This window comes from Sinocyclocheilus rhinocerous, unplaced genomic scaffold (assembly GCF_001515625.1).
Source record: "Sinocyclocheilus rhinocerous isolate Xijiao unplaced genomic scaffold, SAMN03320098_v1.1 scaffold359, whole genome shotgun sequence".
In the NCBI taxonomy this organism is placed as follows: domain Eukaryota; kingdom Metazoa; phylum Chordata; class Actinopteri; order Cypriniformes; family Cyprinidae; genus Sinocyclocheilus; species Sinocyclocheilus rhinocerous.
In genome coordinates this window covers 780,850-791,083 of record NW_015652307.1, presented here as the reverse complement: position 1 = coordinate 791,083, position 10,234 = coordinate 780,850, and positions in this window count along the sequence as shown.

The following is a 10,234-nucleotide window of genomic DNA, read 5'->3' as shown; positions in this document are numbered from 1 at the left end:
TCTGTGTGTGTGTGTGTGTGTGTGTGTGTCTGTGTCTGTGTCTGTGTCTGTGTGTGTGTGTGTGTGTGTCTGTGTCTGTGTCTGTGTGTGTGTGTTTAGCAGTTGTCCTGCTGGTTTCTTTGTTCACTCTGGATTTGTCTTTAGCGTGTGAAAAGTGTGAGAAAACACGTGTGAAAGGTGAATTTGTGCGTGTTCAGTGATACTGAATCTGCTTCCTGTTGGCAGCAGACAGTCATGTGACTCATGATCTGAGCGAGTGATGCTCTGTCTTACTAATGAGTGTCGTTAATGATTTCGTTCCATCAATAAATTCCTGAACTGTCAATAAAACATGGTTTGTGTCATGTTGCTGTTCACATACGTGTGTGTGTGTGTGTGTGTGTGCGTGTGTGTGTGTGCGTGTAATGCAGGAAACACAGAGTGGGTTCAGGATGAGTGTGTCGACATGAGCACTGCCAAATGTCCCGCCAGGTAACACACACACATTTCTGACCCTGGAGCACAAAATCAGTCACAATGGTCAATTTTTTATAACAAGTTTTCCATTGATGTATGGTTTGTTAGGATAGGACAATATTTGGCTGAGATACAACTATTTGAAAATCTGGAATCTGAGGGTGCAAAAAAATCTAAATATTGAGAAAATCATCTTTAAAGTTGTTCAAATGAAGTTCTTAGAAATGCATATTACTAATCAAAAATTAAGTTTTGATATATTTACGGTAGGAAATTTACAAAATATCTTCATGGAACATGATCTTTACTTAATATCCTAATGATTTTTGGCATAAAAGAAAAATCTATAATTTTGACCCATACAATGTATTGTTGGCTATTGCTACAAATATACCCCAACGACTTAACACTGCTTTTGTGCTGCAGGGTCACATTTATGATCATATGCTGTAAAAAAAAAAAATCAATCCAGTAAAACTGAAGAGTTCTGTTGAATGAACTCAAATCAAAGTGAAGTGAACAAAACCTGCACTGAATCTCATCACAATCATTCAGCTTTGAATTCAGTTACTGATGAATAAAAGCCTATTAAAACTCATCAAATCAGAGAGAAATTAAGTAGATGAGAAAAAGATGACATGAGAAGATGTTACAGTATATCACAGTTCACACGCTTCATTTACTGAGCAAAGACTGGAATATACAACATGACTTCAGCATGTGAATTACAAATGAATCACTACACCACTGAATCAATCCTGAGTGAATCACTACACCACTGAATCAAACCTGAGTGAATCACCACACCACTGAATCAATCACGAGTGAATCACTACACCACTGAATCAATCATGAGTGAATCACTACACCACTGAATCAATCCTGAGTGAATCCACCACTGAATCAATCATGAGTAAATCACTACACCACTGAATCAATCATGAGTGAATCACTACACCACTGAATCAATCCTGAGTGAATCACTACACCACTGAATCAATCACGAGTGAATCACTACACCTTTAACAGAGGAGGGTAGAGTTTTCAAAAACTGTCTTTAATAAAAAAGTGCAAGTAGTTACTCAAGTAAAAGTGGTAATCTTAATAGTTACTTCAGTAAGAGTAAAAATATCCTCAATGTTACTAGTTACAACGGATCTTCAGATTTGGTTTCAGTTGACTGTAGGTTCACTTCATAACCCTCTTTATGTTCACTGTGTTCTTCAGTTTTCTGTTATGAATGAGAAACAACTCCAGACATTTCAGTGCGTGCAGGAAACTGATCAAATCATTCAAACTGATCCGCAAACCAATTCAGACCATTTTGCCAGCTTGTTTGATTAAGGCCTTGGAACGGAATCGATTCATTTGTGAATTGAGCATCACTCACGCCACACACAAAAGAGACAGCGCGCTTGGAATAAACTGTATTGCATTAAAATTAAGTAACGAGAGGAACGAAGTAAAAGTACAGTTTTCCGTTAGCAATGTACTCGAGTTAAAGTAAAAGTAGCCACCTTTAAATCTACTCTTAAAGTCAAGTAAATGTAGCGGAGTACATTATTACTGCCAAGGTTGGTACCAGGGACAACCGGTAAACACACACACACACACACACACATCTGAGACCCTGATGTCCTGTGCTGACCTTTGACCTCTGACCTTAGATCTGGAACACAGCCATGTATCAGTGGGCTGGAGGCCGGAACGTTCTTCGGATCTGATGTGGCCATAAACGGGAGTTCGAGATAGATAGACGGGTCAGTTTAGCTCACACACACATCACATGGTGTTATGGAGCGTGTGGTGCGTCAGATTCATTCCTGATCGTGTAAATCCGTGCTATTTGCAGCGCGTTTCTTCATTTGCATGTGTTGTGAGGATTTGCAGCGCATGTGTTGTCAAACTGATGAAGATGTTTTCTTAATTTGCTGGTGTTTTTTCAATTTGCATGTGTTTTCTTAAGTTGCAGCGCCTTGAGCTCTCTCGGCCACCGTAGTAAACAGAGTTCAGTGATCAGGTGGAGAGTATCGTCACGACCGCAGCTCTTTAACGCACTGCTTTTCATCTCAAGTAAATAAGCTGCATTCGCTGGATAGTGGAGATAGTATCAGACGGTGTCTGTTTTAGTTTGATCACTGTTTATTAATCTCTGACCACACACTGACTTTGGGTGTCCTCTGCTTTTGCTTGAGTCAGATTTGTGTAGAAATCGTGTGGTTGTGTTTAATGTAGTTGATGTGTTTGTTTACGGCTTTAAAGTCTGGAAAAGTGCTATAGAAATTAAATTGATTACTTTTATTAATAGTAGTAGTATAACTAGTGTTTGTTTTATTTTTTAGTATTAGTATTGTTAGTATTATTGTTATTATTCATATTATTAAAAGTATAATTTTTTTAGTATTAATCTTATTATTAGTATTATTAGTGGTAATAGTATAAATTATAGTATTAGTATTATTACTAGTAGTACTCATTTTATTGTTCATATTAGTAGTAGTAGTATCACAATAAAAGTAATATAAATTTTACTTTTAGTATTATTATTTATATTAATATTACTAGTATTATTTGTATTAGTATTAATAGTATTAATCTTAGTTTTATTATTATTGTTTGTATTAGTATTATTACTAGTATTATTCGTAGCATAGTTTTAATTTTAATATTGGTATTGGTTTTATTATTAGTATTCCTATTAGTGTTAGTATCAACTTTATTTTTAGTACTATTATTTGCAATGGTGTTATTAGTATTATTATTAGTATTACTGTTATCATTTGTGTTAGTATTAGTTTTATTATTGCTGTTATTAATATTAATTCTTGTCTTATTATTAATAGTAGTTGGAATGGGTTACATCTACCTGCTTTCAAACATTGGATTTAGTTTATCAGCTCACAGAACAAACTCAAACATGACTGAACATGTGACCGGATCATATATTGTGTGTGTGTGTGTGTGTGTGTGTGTGAGTGAGTGTGTGTATGTGTGTGTGTGTGTGTGTGTGTGTGTGTGTGTGTTTTCAGAGTGGAAGTGACATCAATGCGCGTCTGAATCTCTGAAGGTGAGTGTGTTCCTGATGAGTGTTGAGTTCCTGAAACACTCACACACACACACACACACACACACGTCTGTTGTCATGACAGCAGGTTTCCTTCATTCACATCACACATGTGTTGTGTGCAGAAGTTCAGAAATAGTTTCCTCTATTTTTGCTGCATGACATGCGCCAAACTCGAACCCCCGATAAACCTCTTTATCAACAGTCTTTTGTGATATAGATTTCTGTGGAAGTCCACATGCTGCAGTGAACTGCTGACTGTTATTACAGGCATTCCTGTAGATGAAAAATAGATCATCGTGCTTGCAACACCCAAATCATGGGTGTGATTCCCGGGGAAAATGTGCAATGCAAGTCGCTTTGAATTAAAGCCTCTACCAAGTGCTTTAATGTAAACCAGCTGGTCAGTGAGACCGGCTTATTGACATTTACACTGATTAGCACATCATTTCAGTTCCCTGGGAAGCAAACCCATGACTTTGGTGTTTCTCCTCTGATCACCTGCTGATTGTCCTGCTGAAAGGGGAAGTTTAGTGTGTGGAAAATCAAGAAGTGACTGTGAAAGGCTGGAGTGGAATTATCAGATGCATGTCAGTGTTTAGTTAACGGTGAGAGTACATGATGTTGAAAACTGAAAGTCATGATTACTCAGACCAAGGCTGATAAAGTTCAGCAGAAAGTCTTTCACATTCTCTGTCGGTCACCTGCTAAACAGCTGACCTTACCGGACTGTGTGTGGGTGTTTGCAAACTCATTTTAACGTGCATTTGAAAAGTGCAATATTTACCGGTTATCTTCCCCCAATCACTTATAAATCTGTTGTCAACAAAATGCTACAAATGATTTGAAATAAATGCTGTTCTTTTGAACTTTCTATTCATCTGTGAATCCTGAAAAATAAAATGTATCACAGTTTCCACCAAAATATTGTGCAGCACAACTGTTTTCAACATTGATAATAATCAGAAATGTTTCTAATAATCAGCATATTAGAATGATTTCTGAAGATCATGTGACACTGAAGACTGGAGTAATGATGCTGAAAATACAGCTGCGCATCACAGAAATACATTACAGTTTAACAGATATTCACATAGAAAACAGCTGTTTTACATTGGAATAATATTTCATAGTTGTTACTGTATTTTAGATTTTTGAATGGCAGAGTATAGTGTCTAGAGTGCGTTTTTTGACTGTATCTTAATGCAAAAATCAATTTCCTTGTTTTTGTTATTAAAAAACAAATAAACAAGCCCAGCCCAGATGACAAAAAATATTGCAGAAGTCATGTAATGCATTATTTTCCATAAAAAGTAACTAAGTAACGCAGCTAGTTAGTTTTGTATGGAGTAACGCAATATTGAAATACATTACTTTTAAAAGTAACTTTCCCCAACACTGGTTATATAGTATTTATTTTGCATCATGGCAACATTCAAAACTTTGACATGTTTTCACATTCACTCATTAACGAGAAGTTGCTGATCAGTGTGGTTTTAGTTGAAAAATATAAAGTTTTGTGAAAACAGTACAGAGATTTTGAATGTATTATGAGTGTGTGTGTGTGTGTGTGTGTGTGTGTGTGTGTCTTACTGTGAACATTTCATCAATGCGTTTTGATATTTTACCATTTTTTGGACATGGTAATATTTAAATTAGAATGTCATAACTGGATCTTCTCTCTGGTGGCGTATGCTTGATTTCTCCAATTACTTAGAACTCTTAAACTCTTTAAACTCCGCCCCTTGAAGCTCACACATCTTAACAGCCAATCGACAACTGATAATTAGAATTAAGTCATGCCCTACATTTATTCTTTTTCTATAGTCCATTACACTCCAGTGTTTTTATTCGTTTTTGTTTTATTTTTTAAACTGTTTATTTTTATGTTTAATATTATTGTTTGTTTAATTTTATTTTATTGGAACAGCAGCTACGCTAATTATGTCTCTATTTGTTTCTCTGTTTCTGCTGGGATTGGCATCCCGTGGTAACTAGGATTTACACAAGCTTCAGCTAAGGTTGCAAAACTCTGGACTTTTGGTAGTACCTAGGATAGCAAAGTCCACTAAAGGAGGTAGAGCTTTTTCGCATTTGGCTCCCAAACTCTGGAATAGCCTTCCTGATAATGTTCGGGGTTCAGACACACTCTCTCTGTTTAAATCTATATTAAAGACACATCTCTTTGGCCAAGCATTCAAATAATGCATCTCATAATCTTGTACTGCTGTTGTATCTGATCAAATGCACATTATTATTGTTTAGTTTGGGTTAAACAAATCAATTTTGCTTGGTTGGAACAGCAGCTACGCTAATTATGTTTCTCTGTTTTTGCTAACTTGGGTTTACACAAGCTTCAGTCTGGATCCAACCCTTACGAAGATCTGAGATAACCGAACAGCTGAGAAGAGATGATGCCAACCCCTCAGAGGACCTCAGATGATGCCAACCCTGAAACAACATACAGAACTCCCACATTTTGCTATAAGTTTGATTGCATCATATAATAATTGCTGTTAATAGTGTTCATCGTCTGTTTGATTACGTCTTTAATTGATTTTTCCGTACATTTCTGCCATATGTACATTAACTGACACTGAGTCGTGAGTATTTGAATCATGAGTGTTTGTTTGAATCGCAAGTGTTTAAATACGATGTTTGGGTCATGAGTGTTTATGTGGTGTTTGGGTCATAAATGTTCGAATCGTGAGTGCTTATATGTGGAGTGTTTGAGTCATGAGTGTTTGTTTGAATCGTGAGTGTGTGAGCATTTAAGTAGTGAGCGTTTGAATCACGAGCATTTGAATCGTGAGCGTTTGAATCATGTTTTTTGTGGATCTGGTCACTGGTCGTGAGTGTTTGTGCAGGACTCTGGCAGTATTTTCAGGAGGTTCTGCTGATCAAATATGCATCTCAGTACAACGGTATAAATGTGGTCGCCGGCCCAGTGTACGACTACAACTTTGACAGACACTTCGACTCTCCAGAGCAGATCCAGGAGTACGTATTCCTGATTCACTGATTCACTGATTCACTGAACCCGATTCACGTCCTACATTTGATTCTTTTTCCATAATCCGTTACTCTCCAGTGTGATTTTGGTATTATTTATATTATAGTTTTTTTTTTTAATAAATGTTCTGAATTAGCTTTGATTTTTATATTATCATGTTATTATTTTATTCAAAAAAATTTTTTTGTTTTTTTGATGATTTTTGTTCCATTTTAGTTTTTATTTATTTCCAGTTAGTAATTACTTTAACTTAAATTTATTTCACATTTTTACATATTTTATTCTATAATAATAATAAAAATGCAATATATATATTAGCTTTATTTCAATGAACAAAAAAGTTTTTAATAGTTTTAGTTAACAATAATAATCCTGGGATGTTTGTCACAGCACAGAAGTAAAAAATAAATGTAACAATTTACTGTATAATTATTATAATTTTTTCTTTTCAGGTTCGTGTTCCCACTGGTTATTTCTGTCAGTGAGCGAATGTTCTGCTGAACTGCCACACAGGAGCGATAACACTCTCACTTCCTGTTCCTGTCGCTGTCACACACATCTGAAAGCATGCTTCACTGAATGCATCGTCACGCTAATCCTTCCGCTTTGCTTCTCTGTGATGAATCAGTGTGAATTACAGTCAGAATGATTCAGTTTGGTGATTTTAGCCTCATTCACGTCAAACGTTCTCTGATGTCACCTGATATTTTTAATGTTTTACTAAATGATGCGTAGCAACATTTACAGTTTGGTACCACATCATATTAGTACCTTAAATATCATTATATATATTAGTGCTGTCAAATGATAATTCGCGATCCAAAATAAACGTTTTTGTTTACATAACATATGTGTGTGTGCTGTTTATATTTATTATGTATATACAAATACACACTCACATGCATGTATATATTTAAGGAAAAGGTGTTATGTTTATATATTAAAAATATTGTATATAATATAAATTATATGAATATAAATATATACGTGTAAATACATGTAAATATTTTCTAAATATATACCGTATGTGTGTATTTATATATATATATACATAATAAATATACACAATACACACATATATTATGGGAACAAAAACTTTTATTTTGGATGCGATTAATCACGATTATTCGTTTGACAGCACTAATATATATATATAATTGTTTTAATAAAAAATACATTTGAATATTAGATACTGTTTTATTTATGCATATTAATTTAAATTATACAATTTATTAATATTTTTTTCATTTATTTATACATTTTAAATATTTTCATTTATTTAAATTAATTATTCATTTTATTATGTTTCATTTTTCATTGCCATTAAGCTGTAAAACTAACAGCTTTGCTGTTTTATTTATGCATATTAATCTAAATCATATAAATTATATGATTGTATACAAACATATTTTATGTTACAACCAAATCTTTTCATAATCATAGATTTCATAATCCTCAATATCACTAGAAAATAAATGCTCAGTTGTGACTCTGAGAAACATGATTGTCCATAAAGCTGCTTCGACACGATGTAACGTGAAATACAAAACAAATCCAGGTGAATATGACAGGACTGTGACCGTGATGCAGGTGTGTCCATGATGCTCGTCAACAGAACAAAGAGATTTAGTCATCCTTCATTGTTCTGGTCTCAGCTGCTTCTGTATTTTGTATGCGTGATGATGATGATGCTTCCTGAAAACAGATGTTTAATTAAACTATTTTTTTAGCACATTAAGTTAAATGTTGCCTTCGAAACTAGCTTAAATAAAAAAAAATTAAAATATATATTTTATCATTTATTCCAGTTAGCATTTAATTTATTTCAAGTAAGGATTTCTGTAACATGTGACCCTGCAGCACAAAAGCAGTCTGAAGTTGCTGGGGTATATTTGTAGCAATAGCCAACAATACATTGTATGGGTCAAAATTATACATTCTTCTTTTATGCCAAAAATCATTAGGATATTAAGTAAAGATAATGTTCCATGAAGATATTTTTAATATGCATTGCTAAGAACTTCATTTGAACAACTTTAAAGATGATTTTCTCAATATTTAGATTTTTTTGCACCCTCAGATTCCAGATTTTCAAATAGTTGTATCTCAGCCAAATATTGTCCTCCTAACAAACCATACATCAATGGAAAGATTATTTATTCAGCTTTCAGCTGATGCATACATCTCAATTTTGAAAAATTGACCCTAATGACTGGTTTTGTGCTCCAGAGTCAATTATAGTTTTAGTTTTTTGTATTAACTGTAATTTTCTCCTCAGACTGGAACACAACTGGGAAACTCTGCTGCTCTAACGTGGGTTTTTATGTCACTTCAGGCACTCCACATTTCTTAGAATTTTAACATTTCCATTTTTGTGTCCAAAATCTATTGGAAGATGATGTTGGGAAAGCCCCGTGTCGTTTGGACCCCATCGACTTCAGTTGTTCAAATATCTTCCGTGTTCCACTGAAATGAAGGCACGTTTGAATGTACAGTAAATAATGACAGAAAGATTGCTGATGTCACATCCGTGACCCCAGAGGTCAAAGGTCACCATCAGCAGAGCGTTCACTATTACTAAAACCACAAGTGCGGATATTACAGTGCTTCACTGCGTTCCTGCATTATGTGCTGTTGGATAGTCATGCGCCGCGGCTGCTTGTTGCTTTAGTGGGCTTCTGCGGCAGTGACGATGCATTAGATGATGCTTCTCGTGTTTCAGAGCGACCGCAGTGAGGGAAAGTGCTGTTTTTGTCTCTGTATTTTTCTCAGTATGAGGCGTGTGGTTTCTGCTCAGACTCTGGAAGGTCTCCAGATGCTCAGCGGTGACGCTGTTGTGTTTCTTCAGAAGGAGCCTGTTATTTTTCACTTCATTCTTTCATTCACACATTCACTAAATCAACTTCTTTTCTTCTCAGCTGGAGCTCGTTTCCTAGTTTTTGGCTCTGTGATCAAATTATGGATGAAAACGTCTGCTGGATGCAGAAATCTGAATGTCAAGTTATTTCTGCAGCCTTTTATACAATACAGGTCATTTCAAAGCAGTTTCACGGTAATAAACAGTCAAATAAGAGTGTTCATGTTGTTCATGTTCACTTTTAAATGTGATTTTTGTATGTTTTTGAGTCTTCTGCTCACTAGTGCTGCATTTATTTGATCAAAAATACAGTAAAATTGTGAAATATTATTGCAATTTTAAACAGCAGTTTTCTATGTGAATATAATGTTTTCTAGTATCTCATATGTTTGTGATTTGATGAAGCTTCTTGCCGTTTCTCACAGTGAAAGTGTGCGTGGTTCCAGACGGCTGATGTCTGGAACTGGATTTGTGTTTCTGAGCTCATTCCCGTCACTGCGCTCGATTCCAGACTGCGTTTCATCTCAAAACAAACACTTTGCCCAAACATTCAGGTTTTAGGTTTAACTTTGATGTGCAGTGAGTCTGAGAGATCGATAAAAGTCTGAGATTAGGATTTAAATTCATATTTAATAGGGACAAATAGCACATATTTGAGATTGTCCAGTGTTTGTGTATCAGTACACTGCAAAAATGACTTTCTTTCAGTACAAACATCCTTAAATCAAGATACATTTCCTTCAGAAGCAAGGAAGACATACAATATTAAATCTTGTTTTCAGAAAAAATGTTTTACACTCTAAAAAGTGCTGGGTTATTTCAACCCAACTTTGGGTCAAATATG